Below are 18,279 nucleotides of genomic sequence, written 5' to 3'. Positions count from 1 at the left end.
GAAGCTGGAGTACATCATCTCTGATTTGCTGAAACAGAAGCATGGCTACAAGGACAAGATCAAGAAGTTGAAGGAGATCTGTGACGAATTTTAATTATGTAATGTGGTATTGTACTGGTGTAGCTGTGCTCTGTTGCACTGAATACTCAGACCTAACTACAAGTTTGTAATGTGGTATTGTACTGGTATTGTAATGGTTAAATTTGTACTGAATTATGCAGTTTATATGCAAGTCTAGAATTTGAACTTATGGCATGAATTTGAACTTAATTTGCAGTACTATCTCTTGTATTATATTGAGTACTCTATTATATTTACCTCACTCCAGGTGAAACTGGTGTGATAGTCAAATTTTTGTGCACAGAAAAATTTAAAATACTAGTAAATTATGGCATGAGTATACCAGGAACTTATGGCATTATTAATATGCACAGAATGTGATGATCAGGGAGTGCAATCAACATAGCAGGACAAAGTAAATATAGCAGTGCAAGCACAGAATTATAGATAAAGTGCCACACATAGGTTCAACATAGGTTCAACATAGCATTACACGGCAGTAGTTCTTAGTGCCACACATAGGTTCAACATAGCATTACATAAGTTCAAATTTAGTCTTGGCATAGATAAAGTGCTCTAGTGCTTGATGGAGCACAAATGCACTTGGATACATAGTCAAAACAAGAACTCTCAGTAGTTCCCACTGGCATAGAAGTACCCCTCCATCCTTTTGCTCATGTATCTTGTCCTTTTGGACCTATTTCCTGTTGGCTGGCTAGTTGAAGCTTCTGCAGTAGTTCTTGGAGGATTGAAGCTTCTTGCACCTGTTTTTGCACCTCTCCTTGCAGCAGCAGTACCAGCACCAGAAGGAGAAGAATTTGCAGCTCTAGCAGATGAACCAGCAGCTCTAGTGCCTGTAGCAGCAGCTCTAGCAGATGTAGCAGCAGCTCTACCAGATTTGCCCCTTGAAGCAGCAGCAGAAGAACCCCTTGAAGCAGATGCATAGCTTGCACCCCTAGGAGTTGTTGTACCAGATGTTGAGCTTCCACCTTGCTGCCATGCAGGGGCTGTCCTGTTTTCCTGCAATTATTTTTGTTGGATAAAAATCAGTGATACTTAATGAATGATGAGACAGAGAAGGAAGTCAAAAAGAACGTACCATGTGTTTGTTCTTCCTGATTTGCAGATCTGGCCTCAATGGCTTTGCACGGCTTGTGTATTTGTGGCCCTGCAACTTGCAGTTACTACAAGTTATTGTAGCCATCCTTGATGTCTCCTTTGCTTGAGGAGGCTCAAACCTGCCTTTCTTCCTTTTTTCTTCTGCTGGTCCCTTCTTGTCTTCTTTGAACTGAGGTGGGTCAATGTCAGGAGTTGCAGTTTTCACCCAACAATCAGGACCAGGAACTGGGTAAATTATAGGCTTGTATGACTCCAAGTACATAGCCTTTTTGAAGAACACATTTACATGGTCCTCTGGTAGTTGTTTGGACCTGTAGATGGCAGAACAACCATGGTTGCAAGGAATTCCAGAGATGTCCCACTTCTTACAACCACATGTTTTCAGGTTAGTGTCAACAGAGTAGGTCTTGTCCCCACTACTCACTTGGAAAAGACCTGGTCCAGCTATCAATGATTTGCAGTCCCTTGCAAATCTCTTGTTCATCTCTAACTTCTCAACATAAGTTGGTGCAATTTCCCATCTTGCAACTAGTCCACCCTCTCTCTTTTGCTGATACCTTACCAGAAGTTTGTCCTTGATCTCATTGATCATGGTGACAATTGGCTTGTTCCTTACATCAAGTATGTACTTATTAAAAACTTCACTTAAGTTATTGACCACCAGATCAGTTTTGCAGTTAGTATCCATTGCATGTCTTGACCAAGCTTTTGCAGGAATCCTTGACATCCACTCCCAAGCTTCCTTGCACTCAGCCTTCATGCTCTCCATTGCCAACTGAAAGTCATGTTCAGTGTAAGCATATGCAGCTGCATCCATGCATTTCTTCAAGTCTTCTCCTCTGAATCCTGCTCTCTGAAAGTTGGCATAAATGTGCCTCAAGCAGTACCTATGAGGGCAGCTTGGAAAGACTGCTGTGACTGCATTCAACAGACCCTGCAAAGGAATTTCAATTAACTTAGTGCAACACAAAATAATGAACTAAATTAACTTAATGCACAACAAAATAATGAACTAAATTAACTAAATGCACAACAAAATAATGACTAGGGTAGGTGGGTTCAAAGATAGGTTGCTTGGGCTAGGTTGGCCCTTTTGTGTCACCCTAAGCTATCTTGACATAATTGTCGACAAGACGCGTTACCACTCGACACATGCCAACTAGGGTAGGTGGGTTCAAAGAAAGGTTGCTTGGGCTAGGTTGGCCCTTTTGTGTCACCCTAAGCTATCTTGACATAATTGTCGACAAGACGCGTTACCACTTGACACATGCCAACTAGGGTAGGTGGGTTCAAAGAAAGGTTGCTTGGGCTAGGTTGGCCCTTTTGTGTCACCCTAAGCTATCTTGACATAATTGTCGACAAGACGCGTTACCACTAGACACATGCCAACTAGGGTAGGTGGGTTCAAAGAAAGGTTGCTTGGGCTAGGTTGGCCCTTTTGTGTCACCCTAAGCTATCTTGACATAATTGTCGACAAGACGCGTTACCACTCGACACATGCCAACTAGGGTAGGTGGGGTCAACGAAAGGTTGGTTAGGCTATGTTGGCCCTTTTGGGCCACCCTAGACCCTCTTGACCTAATTGTCGACAAGACACGTTACCCCTCGACACATACCAACTAGGCTAAGTGCTAAACTAATTAATGAACTAATCACACTAAATGCAGAACTAATGAATGAACTAATTAAACTGACCCCCCCAACAAATTATTGAACTAATTATACTAAGTGCTGAACTAATTAGACTAAATGCAGAACATATTAATGAAGTAATTAATCTGAATGCAAAACAAAATAATGAACTAATTATACTAAGTGCTGAACTAATTACACTACATGCAGAACAAATTAGTGAAGTAATTAAACTGAATGCAGAACAAATAAATGAAGAGGATATACTACTAATTTAGGGACATGTGAAGATGTAGATGAACTCACCTTCTGTCTATCAGACATGAATGTGTACTTCCCAAATTTTCCCTCTTCAGTCCCTCCTAGGGCATACTTCAGTTGAGTCAAAAACCAAGACCAGTTTGGTGTGTCTTCAACTCCAACCACTCCAAATGCTATGGGGTACATATTGTTGTTTGCATCCCTTCCAGTAGCAGCTAGTATTTGTGCCCCACTAGTCAACTTAATGAAACAACCATCTAGGCCTATGAATGGCCTGCATCCATTCAGAAATCCCTCAACACATGCATTCAAACAGAAAAAAGACCATGAAACCTTGGTCCTGCAGTAGGATTTTCTCTTGTTTTTCCACTCACAGTAGCAACAATGCATCTTGATCCAGGATTTGTAGCTTTCACAGTCTCCAAATAATCTCTCAGCCTCTTGTATTGCCTCTTGTGATCTCCAAGCACAATCTCCTTTGCTTTCCTCTTTGCTCTCCATGCCATCATCTTGGGCACCTCAACACCAAACTGCCTCTTTACCTTGTCAACTATAGCAGGTACATTAGTGTTGGGGTCTGATCTGATAGTTTCAAGCATTTTGTTGCCAAGCCACTTTGAGCTGATCCTTGTCTTCTCAGATTGGGTGGGACATGTGTGCTCCAATAACATCTTCTTAATGCAGAAAGTGGGCTCATTACTGATCTTTGCTGCAACCATGTGGAACTGACAACCCTCTCCATCATAGCACACTATCACCCTGTCACTGCAGTTTCTGTGATATTTGTATCTTCTAAGTTGTTTCACATGCAAATTTAGAAGAGCCTCTCTAAATTGGTACACATCTCTGAAACAGAGCCTGAGCTGGAATTGCTGCTCTGGATGCAGCCTGTTCTCATCGTACCAGACCCTGGGTGGTCTTTTCTTAGCTCTGCTCTTTCTTCCAGAGGGGATTATGAAGGACATTGGTTCATTGCCATCATCATCAGCTTCAAAGCCTGTATCATCCTCTTCTGAAGATGGATACCAGTCCTCAGTCATGCTTCTGTTAGCACTAGAGTGGGACCTACTAGTAGGCCCCCTCTTTATCTTCTTCTCAACAGGCTCAGGAACAGGTATCTCTTGACACTCATCATCCTCTTCCTCCATTTCTATGTCATACAAATCTTCATGGTCTGTGTCCCCTTCACAGTGTGTACTGCTCATGTATTGAGCTCTCTTCCTCTTAATGTCAGCAATTGTGTCTTTCAGATCACTGTCCACTTTCCTCCTCTGTTCTTCTTCTCTAGCTACAATATCTTCTTCTTCATAGTCCATGGAATCTGAATCTGAATCTGCATCTGGGAGGTCTTCATGAGCTACAAAGTCTTCATCAAATACTGAGTCATCATCTTCATCAGATGTGTCCTCATTTCCTGCATGCTCCTCCTCATCTGTATCAAACTAGAAATCAGCATAATTTACACTAACTTGAGTGTTAACCTGCTGCAATGCATTATTTTCCTCATCTGCATCTAGCATCTCTGGCTCAATTGGGTGATCTTGTGTCCCAAGCAGTAACTGGCATGGTGGAGGAACTGATTTTATTGGCATATAGTTCACACTTTCTTGTGTACCAACATAATCATGTGTTGTTTTGTGCACAACACCTGAATCATTAACAGCAAATACAACTGGTGGGTCCACTGTTAAATCTTCAATTGTTTCATCTGGGTCCACTTCTTCTTCTTCTGCACTTTTGTAAACTGGTGCTTGCTTTATATCTAATTTCCCCTCTTTAACATACAAACACAGTGTCTGACTGCTTTTAAAATGCTTTATCATCTCATCCACTTCAGTGTTGTTTCTGATGAAAGTAATCCCTTGCAGCCCTGTGCCATCCTTCCTCAAGTAGCAAATACTGTCATCACTTCCATATCCATTTCTGACCATCACATTAAGCAAACTGCCATAAGTGATGTCTCTCTCATACATCTTCACAAGGGCATATTTTTTGGCAGCATCTTTAGAAGGAAACTGAAAATATAATGACCATGGCTCCTCAGGCCTACAGAACACAAAACATATTAAAACATATTAATGACCATGACATTTGCAGTAACATTTTCAGGCCTACAGAACACAAATCAAATTCAGGACCATGACATTTTGAGTGGCACGATAAAAACTATGACATATTCACATATAAAACAAAGTAACAGCAATAAGATCTATGCCACAAGAACCAACAAATGCAGAATAAACTATGATACATTTAGTAATTCAGAAAAAAAAAACAAAGAAAAAACTTCATTTTCATCTAGGCATAGGAGCTTCCTCCCCGAACGAAGCAGTATTGCTACAAGTATATGCTAACTAAGCGAGTACTCTAACTAAGCAGTATTGCTAGAACCCTAACCCTAGGTTTTTTGCACTCAGATTTACCTGGGTGGAGATGGATGCCCGGGGGGTACTTCCTCCCCCAACGAATAAGCCGCCGCCGACGCCTTCTCTGCGTCCGCAGTAGCCTTCTCTGCCTCTTCCGCATACTGCGACGGCGGCGGCAGGACAAATTTTCCCCAATCAGCCGTCGAGTGCAAATCGCCATCGGGGTTGGGGCCCAACTTGCCAACGGGGTCGCATTGCGGGCGGCGGCCACCGGAAGAACGACCACCGCCGCCGGAGCCGTCGGGACCTTCTCCGCCATCGCCGCCGCCAGAGCTAGTCGCCATGAGCAGAGCGGGAGGAACGCGTGGGAGGGAAACTGAATCGGGGATTGGAGGACGAAACGGCGGTGCGGCGCCTATTACACGTGCGCGGAAACGGCCGTCAACCCCCGTCTAACGTCGTCCGTCAGCCCGCGCCACGTCGACCCGACAGGTGGGCCCGACCTGTCGGATTCGCTGTTTCCGCGGCTAAAACGGCCCGTCAGTGCTCCGCGTTACCAATTAGTCCCAGAGTTGGTGGTTTCTTGTGACATGGCTCAAATGTGGTACTGACCTGTTACCCTAGCCCCAAGTGTGGTGGTTTTGGGTAAATATCTCAGCCACTAACACAGGCCACGGAACGGAACTCCTCAGCGCAGAGGCCGCCTGGATAGTCGGACGCATCATAGTTTGGACGTCCTTGGGGCAACTCAATGAAGCTGAACTTGCAGCCTTGGTGCAGATCACAGAGCACCATGCCTTGGTGGAGATCTACCCAGCAGAAGGTAGAGCCCCGATAAGAGAAGCACGAGTGAATGGAGAAATCCATGGCGATGTTGGGTGGAAGGGGCAGGCAGCCGGGCTTCAAGACCCATTCTTTGGCAGACGACTCCCACAGCCAGACGGCGGCTCGAGAGAACCCTGGCATGACCCAGACGAGCTCGGCAAGAAGGTAGCCACCCCCGGTCACGGTGGCGTCGCACATGACGACGGCCGACTGGTGCCCCATGGCCATATACTCGTCGTCAGAGGGGATAGGGGGGATGACGGAGAGGGAGCCATCCCTGGCGTCGTAGATGAGATAGGCTCCCATCTCCGCAATCGTATCGGCGCCAGGGCGACCAGGTTCTTGTCCGCGCTGGAGATGCGGCCCGAGCCCAGGCCTAGGAGCGGGGCGGAATTCGGCGGCGGTAGTATGCGGAGGGAGGAGAGTTGCGGCGGAGAGGCGACGACTGCGCGGGCCTTGAGGGCGCGCAGGTACTCGATGACTGCATCACTCTTCACTTTGTTGCTTGCTCCCCACGGGCAGGGGGAGGGGATTGACACTGCGGCGGATACCGCCTCCGCCTCGTCGTGGGAGAAATCAACATGGCGCTTGAGCAGAACCATCGGGGGGGCCATGGCGGCTAGGGGTTAGGGTTTGCTGGAGGGAGGAGAAGGGATTTGGGGATCGATGGTGGCGGCGCGGCTAGGGTTAGGGTTAGGGTTAGGGTGGAGAAAGCGATTTGATTTGGGGATCGGGCGAGGAAGGAGAAGGGGGATCCAAAATACAGCAGCAGGGAAACCGGCGTCAAGGGAAAGAGGGGACTCGCTTGGACCGTTGGATCGACCCCAGCAAACGGCACGCATGAGGAGGGCTGCGGTTCGGCGCTTCGCTTTTTCACACTCATCACCACGGGGGACTCAAAATATCACTCACATACCAAAAGCTTATATGATGGAAATGCAAGTCACAAAAGAAAGTTATGGAGTATTTCTTTTTACGATAAATCTTCCAGTCTATTCATCTTCAATCATGGTAGTACAACCAACATAAGAAATAATAAAAATTACATCCAAATTCATAGACATCTAGCGACGACTACAAGGACCCAAGTGTTGAGAATCGTTGCATGGAAAACAAAAACAATTATATACCGCGAGAATATGACCGGGGGTGTAAATTATGGAGGGGGCGCCGCACACGGCTAACAGTTGATGTTGTGTGTTCTAGGCGCCACCCTCCCCCCCCCACACACACACACATATATATATATATATATATATATATATATATATATATATATATATATATAGGTGGGAGGGGAGGAGAGGCAGCCAGGGGGCGCCCCAAGTAGGATCCAAATCCTACTTGGGGTTTCCCCAAGTGCCCCCCCCTTTCCTATTTCCACCGGAGAAAAAAGGAAGGGGGACAAAGAGAAGGAAGGAGGGTCGAACCCCATCTTCTCCTTCTCCTATTCAGCCACCTACCATAGGGGAGGGGGGGCGCCACCCCTCCCCTCTCATGGCCCATATGGCTCATATGTCCCCCCCCCGGGGGTTCCTGTATCCCTCTCGGTACTCCGATAAATACCCGATATACTCCGGAACACTTCTGGTGTCCGAATACTATCATCCTATATATCAATCTTTACCTCAACCATTTCGAGACTCCTCGTCATGTCCGTGATCTCATCTGGGACTCCGAACAATATTCGATCACCAAATCACATAACTCATATAATACAATATCGTCATCGAACGTTAAGCGTGCAGACCCTACTAGTTCGGGAACTATGTAGAAATGACCGAGACACTTCTCTGGTCAATAACCAATAGCGAAACCTGGATGCTCATATTGGCTCCTACATATTCTACGAAGATCTTTATCGGTCGAACCGTTATGACAACGTACACAATTCCCTTTGTCCATCGGTATATTACTTGCCCGAGATTCGATCGTCGGTATCTTCATACCTATTTCAATCTCGTTACCGGCAAATCTCTTTACTCGTTGCGTAATACATCACCTCGTGACCGACTCCTTAGTCGTTTGCTTGCAAGCTTATGATGTGTATTACCGAGAGGGCCCAGAGATACCTCCCCGATACTCGGAGTGACAAATCATAATCTCGATCTATGCCAACTCAACAAACACCTTCGGATATACATGTAGAGCATCTTTATAATCACCCAGTTACGTTGTGACGTTTGATAGCACACAAGGCATTCCTCTGGTATCCGGGAGTTGCATAGTCTCATAGTCGAAGGAATATGTATTTGACATGAAGAAAGCAATAGCAATAAAACTGAACGATCATAATGCTAAGCTAACGGATGGGTCTTGTCCATCACATCATTCTCCTAATGATGTGATCCCGTTATCAAATGACAACTCATGTCCATGGTTAGGAAACCTTAACCATCTTTGATCAACGAGCTAGTCAAGTAGAGGCTCACTAGGGACACAATGTTTGTCTATGTATTCACACATGTATTTAGGCTTCCGATTAATACAATTCTAGCATGAATAATAAACATTTATCATGAATAAGGAAATATAAAATAACAACTTTATTATTGCCTCTAGGGCATATTTCCTTCAGTCTCCCACTTGCACTAGAGTCAATAATCTAGATTACATTGTAATGATTCTTACACCCATGGAGTCTTGGTGTTGATCATGTTTTGCTCGTGGAAGAGGCTTAGTCAACGGGTCTGCTACATTCAGATCCGTATGTATCTTGCAAATTTCCATGTCTCCATCCTTGACTTGTTCACGAATGGAGTTGAAGCGTCTCTTGATGTGTTTGGTTCTCTTGTGAAACCTGGATTCCTTCGCCAAGGCAATTGCTCTAGTGTTGTCACAAAAGATTTTCATTGGACCCGATGCACTAGGTATTACACCTAGATCGGATATGAACTCCTTCATCTAGACTCCTTCATTTGCTGCTTCCGAAGTAGCTATGTACTCCGCTTCACACGTATATCTCGCCACGACGCTCTGCTTGGAACTGCACCAATTGATAGCTCCACCATTCAATATAAATACGTATCCGGTTTGTGTTGGGAATCGTAGCATAATTTAAAATTTTCCTACGCTCACCAAGATGCATCTATGGAGTCTACTAGCAACGAGGGGAAAGGAGTGGATCTACATACCCTTGTAGATCGCGAGCGGAAGCGTTCCAATGAACGTGGATGACGGAGTCGTACTCGCCGTGATCCAAATCACCGATGACCGAGTGCCGAACGTACGGCACCTCCGCGTTCAACACACGTACGGTGCAGCGACGTCTCCTCCTTTCTTGATCCAGCAAGGGGGGAGGAGAGGTTGATGGAGATCCAACAGCACGACGGCGTGGTGGTGGATGTAGCGGCTCTCCGGCAGGGCTTTGCCGAGCTTCTGCGCGCGAGAGAGAGGTGTTGCAGGGGAGGAGGGAGGCGCCAAAGGCTGTAGTATGCTGCCCTCCCTCCCCCCCCTTTATATAGGCCCCCAAGGGGGGTGCGCAGCCCTTGGAGATGGGATCTCCAAGGGGGGGGGCGGCGGCCAAGGGGGAAGGGGTTGCCTTGCCCCCCAAGGCAAGGGGAAACTCCCCCCCTAGGGTTCCCAACCCTAGGCGCATGGGGGGGAGGCCCAAAGTGGCGCCCCAGCCCATTAGGGGCTGGTTCCCCTCCACTTTCAGCCCACGGGGCCCTCCGGGACAGGTGGCCCCACCCGGTGGACCCCCGGGACCCTTCCGGTGGTCCCGGTACAATACCGATAACCCCCGAAACTTTCCCGGTGGCCAAAACTGGACTTCCTATATATAATTCTTCACCTCCGGACCATTCCGGAACCTCTCGTGACGTCCGGGATCTCATCCGGGACTCCGAACAACTTTCGGGTTTCCGCATACATATATCTCTACAACCCTAGCGTCACCGGACCTTAAGTGTGTAGACCCTACGGGTTCGGGAGACATGCAGACATGACCGAGACGCCTCTCCGGTCAATAACCAACAGCGGGATCTGGATACCCATGTTGGCTCCCACATGTTCCACGATGATATCATCGGGTGAACCACGGTGTCGAGGATTCAATCAATCCGTATGCAATTCCCTTTGTCAATCGGTATGTTACTTGCCCGAGATTCGATCGTCGGTATCCCAATACCTAGTTCAATCTCGTTACCGGCAAGTCTCTTTACTCGTACTGCAATGCATGATCCCGTGACTAACGCCTTAGTCACATTGAGCTCATTATGATGATGCATTACCGAGTGGGCCCAGAGATACCTCTCCGTTTACACGGAGTGACAAATCCCAGTCTCGATCCGTGCCAACCCAACAGACACTTTCGGAGATACCCGTAATGCACCTTTATAGTCACCCAGTTACGTTGTGACGTTTGGCACACCCAAAGCACTCCTACGGTATCCGGGAGTTGCACGACCTCATGGTCTAAGGAAAAGATACTTGACATTGGAAAAGCACTAGCAAACGAAACTACACGATCTTTTATGCTATGCTTAAGTTGGGTCTTGTCCATCACATCATTCTCCTAATGATGTGATCCCGTTATCAATGACATCCTATGTCCATAGTCAGGAAACCATGACTATCTGTTGATCAACGAGCTAGTCAACTAGAGGCTTACTAGGGACAGGTTGTGGTCTATGTATTCACACATGTATTACGATTTCCGGACAATACAATTATAGCATGAATAAAAGACTATTATCATGAACACAGAAATATAATAATAACCATTTATTATTGCCTCTAGGGCATATTTCCAACAGTCTCCCACTTGCACTAGAGTCAATAATCTAGTTACATTGTGATGAATCGAACACCCATTGCGTCCTGGTGTTGATCATGTTTTGCCCTAGGGAGAGGTTTAGTCAACGGATCTGCTACATTCAGGTCCGTGTGTACTTTACAAATATCTATGTCTCCATTTTGAACACTTTCACGAATGGAGTTGAAGCGACGCTTGATATGCCTGGTCTTCCTGTGAAACCTGGGCTCCTTCGCAAGGGCAATAGCTCCAGTGTTGTCACAGAAGAGAGTCATTGGGCCCGACGCATTGGGAATCACCCCTAGGTCGGTAATGAACTCCTTCATCCAGACTGCTTCCTGTGCTGCCTCCGAGGCTGCCATGTATTCCGCTTCACATGTAGATCCCGCCACGACGCTTTGCTTGCAACTGCACCAGCTTACTGCTCCTCTATTCAAAATATACACGTATCCGGTCTGTGACTTCGAGTCATCCGGATCTGTGTCGAAGCTAGCGTCGACGTAACCCTTTACGACGAGCTCTTCGTCACCTCCATAGACGAGAAACATATCCTTAGTCCTCTTCAGGTACTTCAGGATATTCTTGACCGCTGTCCAGTGTTCCTTGCCGGGATTACTTTGGTACCTTCCTACCAAACTTACGGCAAGGTTTACATCAGGTCTGGTACACAGCATGGCATACATAATAGACCCTATGGCCGAGGCATAGGGGATGACACTCATCTCTTCTATATCTTCTGCCGTGGTCGGGCATTGAGCCGTGCTCAATTGCACACCTTGCAATACAGGCAAGAACCCCTTCTTGGACTGATCCATACTGAACTTCTTCAATATCTTGTCAAGGTATGTACTCTGTGAAAGACCAATGAGGCGTCTTGATCTATCTCTATAGATCTTGATGCCTAATATGTAAGCAGCTTCTCCAAGGTCCTTCATTGAAAAACATTTATTCAAATAGGCCTTTATACTTTCCAAGAATTCTATATCATTTCCCATCAATAATATGTCATCCACATATAATATGAGAAATGCTACAGAGCTCCCACTCACTTTCTTGTAAACACAGGCTTCTCCATAAGTCTGTGTAAACCCAAACGCTTTGATCATCTCATCAAAGCGAATGTTCCAACTCCGAGATGCTTGCACCAGCCCATAGATTGAGCGCTGGAGCTTGCATACTTTGTTAGCATTCTTAGGATCGACAAAACCTTCCGGCTGCATCATATACAACTCTTCCTTAAGGAAGCCGTTAAGGAATGCCGTTTTGACGTCCATCTGCCATATCTCATAATCATAGTATGCGGCAATTGCTAACATGATTCGGACGGACTTCAGCTTCGCTACGGGTGAGAAAGTCTCATCGTAGTCAACCCCTTGAACTTGTCGATAACCCTTAGCGACAAGTCGAGCTTTGTAGATGGTCACATTACCATCTGCGTCCGTCTTCTTCTTAAAGATCCATTTGTTTTCTATGGCTCGCCGCTCATCGGGCAAGTCAGTCAAAGTCCATACTTTGTTTTCATACATGGATTCTATCTCGGATTTCATGGCTTCTAGCCATTTGTCGGAATCCGGGCCCGCCATCGCTTCTTCATAGTTCGAAGGTTCACCGTTGTCTAACAACATGATTTCCAGGACAGGGTTGCCGTACCACTCTGGTGCGGAACGTGTCCTTGTGGACCTACGAAGTTCAGTGGCAACTTGATCCGAAGCTTCATGATCATCATCATTAACTTCCTCCCCCGTCGGTGTAGGCACCACAGGAACATTTTCCCGCGCTGCGCTATTTTCCGACTCGGAAGGGGTGACTATCACCTCATCAAGTTCCACTTTCCTCCCACTCAATTCTTTCGAGAGAAACTCCTTCTCTAGAAAGGACCCGTTCTTGGCAACGAAGATCTTGCCTTCGGATCTGAGGTAGAAGGTGTACCCAATAGTTTCCTTAGGGTATCCTATGAAGACGCATTTTTCCGATTTGGGTTCGAGCTTTTCAGGTTGAAGTTTCTTGACATAAGCATCGCATCCCCAAACTTTTAGAAACGACAGCTTAGGTTTCTTCCCAAACCATAATTCATACGGTGTCGTCTCAACGGATTTAGACGGTGCCCTATTTAAAGTGAATGCGGCAGTCTCTAAAGCATAACCCCAAAATGAGAGCGGTAAATCGGTAAGAGACATCATAGATCGCACCATATCCAATAGAGTGCGATTACGACGTTCGGACACACCATTTCTCTGAGGTGTTCCAGGCGGCGTGAGTTGTGAAACTATTCCACATTTCCTTAAGTGTGTACCAAATTCGTGACTTAAATATTCTCCACCACGATCTGATCGTAAGAATTTTATTTTCCTGTCACGTTGATTCTCGACTTCACTCTGAAATTCCTTGAACTTTTCAAAGGTTTCAGACTTGTGTTTCATTAGGTAGACATACCCATATCTACTTAAATCATCAGTGAGAGTGAGAACATAACGATATCCTCCGCGAGCCTCAACACTCATTGGACCGCACACATCGGTATGTATGATTTCCAATAAGTTGGTTGCTCGCTCCATTGTTCCGGAGAACGGAGTCTTGGTCATCTTACCCATGAGGCATGGTTCGCACGTGTCAAATGATTCGTAATCAAGAGACTCCAAAAGTCCATCTGCATGGAGCTTCTTCATGCGCTTGACACCAATGTGACCAAGGCGGCAGTGCCACAAGTATGTGGGACTATCGTTATCAACTTTACATCTTTTGGTATTCATACTATGAACATGTGTAGCATCACGTTCGAGATTCATCAAGAATAAACCATTGACCAGCGGGGCATGACCATAAAACATATCTCTCAAATAAATAGAACAACCATTATTCTCAGATTTAAATGAGTAGCCATCTCGAATTAAACGAGATCCAGATACAATGTTCATGCTCAAAGCTGGCACTAAATAACAATTATTGAGGTTTATAACTAATCCCGTGGGTAGATGCAGAGGTAGCGTGCCGACGGCGATCACATCGACCTTGGAACCATTCCCGACGCGCATCGTCACCTCGTCTTTTGCCAGTCTCCGTTTATTCCGTAGTTCCTGATTTGAGTTACAAATATGAGCAACCGCACCGGTATCAAATACCCAGGAGCTACTACGAGTACTGGTAAGGTACACATCAATTACATGTATATCACATATACCTTGGGTGTTGCCGGCCTTCTTCTTGTCCGCTAAATATTTGGGGCAGTTCCGCTTCCAGTGACCACTTCCCTTGCAATAAAAGCACTCAGTCTCGGGCTTGGGTCCATTCTTCGACTTCTTCCCGGTAACCGGCTTACCGGGCGCGACAATTCCCTTGCCGTCCTTCTTGAAGTTCTTCTTACCCTTGCCCTTCTTGAACTTAGTGGTTTTATTCACCATCAACACTTGATGTTCCTTTTTGATCTCCCCTTCCGCTGATTTTAGCATTGAATATACCTCGGGAATGGTCTTTTCCATCCCCTGCATATTGTAGTTCATCACAAAGCTCTTGTAGCTTGGTGGAAGCGACTGGAGGATTCTGTCAATGACCGCGTCATCCGGGAGATTAACTCCCAGCTGAGACAAGCGGTTGTGCAACCCAGACATTCTGAGTATGTGCTCACTAACAGAACTGTTCTCCTCCATTTTACAGCTGAAGAACTTGTCGGAGACATCATATCTCTCGACCCGGGCATGAGCTTGAAAAACCAGTTTCAGCTCCTCGAACATCTCGTATGCTCCATGTTTCTCAAAACGCTTTTGGAGACCCGGTTCTAAGCTGTAAAGCATGCCGCACTGAACGAGGGAGTAATCATCAGCACGCTGCTGCCAAGCGTTCATAACGTCTTGGTTCTCAGGGATTGGTGCTTCACCTAGCGGTGCTTCTAAGACATAATCTTTCTTGGCAACTATGAGGATGAGCCTCAGGTTCCGGACCCAGTCCGTATAGTTGCTGCCATCATCTTTCAGCTTGGTTTTCTCTAGGAACGCGTTGAAATTGAGGACAACGTGGGCCATTTGATCTACAATTCATAGTGTAAAGATTTTTAGACTAAGTTCATGATAATTAAGTTCATATAATCAAATTATTTAATGAACTCCCACTCAGATAGACATCCCTCTAGTTATCTAAGTGAAACATGATCCGAACTCAACTAGGCCGTGTCCGATCATCACGTGAGACGGACTAGTCAAGATCGGTGAACATCTCCATGTTGATCGTATCTTCTATACGACTCATGCTCGACCTTTCGGTCCTCCGTGTTCCGAGGCCATGTCTGTACATGCTAGGCTCGTCAAGTCAACCTAAGTGTATTGCGTGTGTTCCGAGGCCATGTCTGTACATGCTAGGCTCGTCAACACCCGTTGTATGCGAACGTAAGAATCTATCACACCCGATCATCACGTGGTGCTTCGAAACGACGAACCTTCGCAACGGTGCACAGTTAGGGTGAACACTTTCTTGAAATTATTATAAGGGATCATCCTACTTGCTACCGTCGTACTAAGCAAATAAGATGCAAAAACATGATAAACATCACATGCAATCAAATAGTGACATGATATGGCCAATATCATCATGCTCCTTTGATCTCCATCCTCAGGGCACCATGATCATCTTCGTCACCGGCATGACACCATGATCTCCATCATCATGATCTCCATCATTGTGTCTTCATGAAGTTGTCACGCCAACGATTACTTCTACTTCTATGGCTAACCGTTTAGCAACAAAGTAAAGTTAAATTACATGGCGTTATTCAATGACACGCAGGTCATGCAAAATAATAAAGACAACTCCTATGGCTCCTGCCGGTTGTCATACTCATCGACATGCAAGTCGTGATTCCTATTACAAGAATATGATCAATCTCATACATCACATATATCATTCATCACATCTTCTGGCCATATCAAATCACATATATCACTTGCTGCAAAAACAAGTTAGACGTCCTCTAATTGTTGTTGCAAGTTTTTACGTGGTTTGTAGGTTTCTAGCAAGAACGATTTCTTACCTACGTATGACCACAACGTGATTTGCCAATTTCTATTTACCCTTCATAAGGACCCTTTTCATCGAATCCGTTCCGACTAAAGTAGGAGAGACAGACACCCGCTAGCCACCTTATGCAACTAGTGCATGTCAGTCGGTGGAACCTGTCTCACGTAAGCGTACGTGTAAGGTCGGTCCGGGCCGCTTCATCCTACAATGCCGCCGAAACAAGAAACGACTAGTAGCGGCAAGAAGAATTGGCAACATCAACGCCCACAACTTCTTTGTGTTCTACTCGTGCATAGTAACTACGCATAGGCCTGGCTCATGATGCCACTGTTGGGAATCGTAGCATAATTTAAAATTTTCCTACGCTCACCAAGATGCATCTATGGAGTCTACTAGCAACGAGGGGAAAGGAGTGGATCTACATACCCTTGTAGATCGCGCGCGGAAGCGTTCCAATGAACGTGGATGACGGAGTCGTACTCGCCGTGATCCAAATCACCGATGACCGAGTGCCGAACGTACGGCACCTCCGCGTTGAACACACGTACGGTGCAGCGACGTCTCCTCCTTTCTTGATCCAGCAAGGGGGGAGGAGAGGTTGATGGAGATCCAACAGCACGACGGCGTGGTGGTGGATGTAGCGGCTCTCCGGCAGGGCTTTGCCGAGCTTCTGCGCGCGAGAGAGAGGTGTTGCAGGGGAGGAGGGAGGCGCCAAAGGCTGTAGTATGCTGCCCTCCCTCCCCCCCCCCTTTATATAGGCCCCCAAGGGGGGTGCGCAGCCCTTGGAGATGGGATCTCCAAGGGGGGGGCGGCGGCCAAGGGGGAAGGGGTTGCCTTGCCCCCCAAGGCAAGGGGAAACTCCCCCCCTAGGGTTCCCAACCCTAGGCGCATGGGGGGGAGGCCCAAAGTGGCGCCCCAGCCCATTAGGGGCTGGTTCCCCTCCACTTTCAGCCCACGGGGCCCTCCGGGACAGGTGGCCCCACCCGGTGGACCCCCGGGACCCTTCCGGTGGTCCCGGTACAATACCGATAACCCCCGAAACTTTCCCGGTGGCCAAAACTGGACTTCCTATATATAATTCTTCACCTCCGGACCATTCCGGAACCTCTCGTGACGTCCGGGATCTCATCCGGGACTCCGAACAACTTTCGGGTTTCCGCATACATATATCTCTACAACCCTAGCGTCACCGGACCTTAAGTGTGTAGACCCTACGGGTTCGGGAGACATGCAGACATGACCGAGACGCCTCTCCGGTCAATAACCAACAGCGGGATCTGGATACCCATGTTGGCTCCCACATGTTCCACGATGATATCATCGGGTGAACCACGGTGTCGAGGATTCAATCAATCCGTATGCAATTCCCTTTGTCAATCGGTATGTTACTTGCCCGAGATTCGATCGTCGGTATCCCAATACCTAGTTCAATCTCGTTACCGGCAAGTCTCTTTACTCGTACCGCAATGCATGATCCCGTGACTAACGCCTTAGTCACATTGAGCTCATTATGATGATGCATTACCGAGTGGGCCCAGAGATACCTCTCCGTTTACACGGAGTGACAAATCCCAGTCTCGATCCGTGCCAACCCAACAGACACTTTCGGAGATACCCGTAATGCACCTTTATAGTCACCCAGTTACGTTGTGACGTTTGGCACACCCAAAGCACTCCTACGGTATCCGGGAGTTGCACGACCTCATGGTCTAAGGAAAAGATACTTGACATTGGAAAAGCACTAGCAAACGAAACTACACGATCTTTTATGCTATGCTTAAGTTGGGTCTTGTCCATCACATCATTCTCCTAATGATGTGATCCCGTTATCAATGACATCCTATGTCCATAGTCAGGAAACCATGACTATCTGTTGATCAACGAGCTAGTCAACTAGAGGCTTACTAGGGACAGGTTGTGGTCTATGTATTCACACATGTATTACGATTTCCGGACAATACAATTATAGCATGAATAAAAGACTATTATCATGAACACAGAAATATAATAATAACCATTTATTATTGCCTCTAGGGCATATTTCCAACAGTTTGTGACTTAGAGTCATCTGGATTAGTGTCAAAGCTAGCATCGACGTAAACATTTATGACGAGCTCTTTGTCACCTCCATAAACGAGAAACATATCCTTAGTTCTTTTCAGGTACTTTAGGATGTTCTTGACTGCTGTCCAGTGATCCACTCCTGCATTACTTTGGTACCTCCCTACCAATACTTATAGCAAGGCACACATTAGG

At 46.5% G+C, this 18,279-nt stretch overlaps 1 pseudogene; it reads right to left on the bottom strand.

The window, feature by feature from the left end:
• Window positions 1-690: 690 nt before the first annotated feature.
• Window positions 691-5,434, bottom strand: LOC141040601 (uncharacterized; annotated as a pseudogene).
• Between the last annotated feature and the right edge of the window lie 12,845 nt (window positions 5,435-18,279).

Source organism: Aegilops tauschii, chromosome 2, assembly GCF_002575655.3.
Source record: "Aegilops tauschii subsp. strangulata cultivar AL8/78 chromosome 2, Aet v6.0, whole genome shotgun sequence".
NCBI classification, from domain to species: Eukaryota; Viridiplantae; Streptophyta; class Magnoliopsida; order Poales; family Poaceae; genus Aegilops; species Aegilops tauschii.
This window is presented reverse-complemented; position numbering and strand designations above follow the sequence as displayed.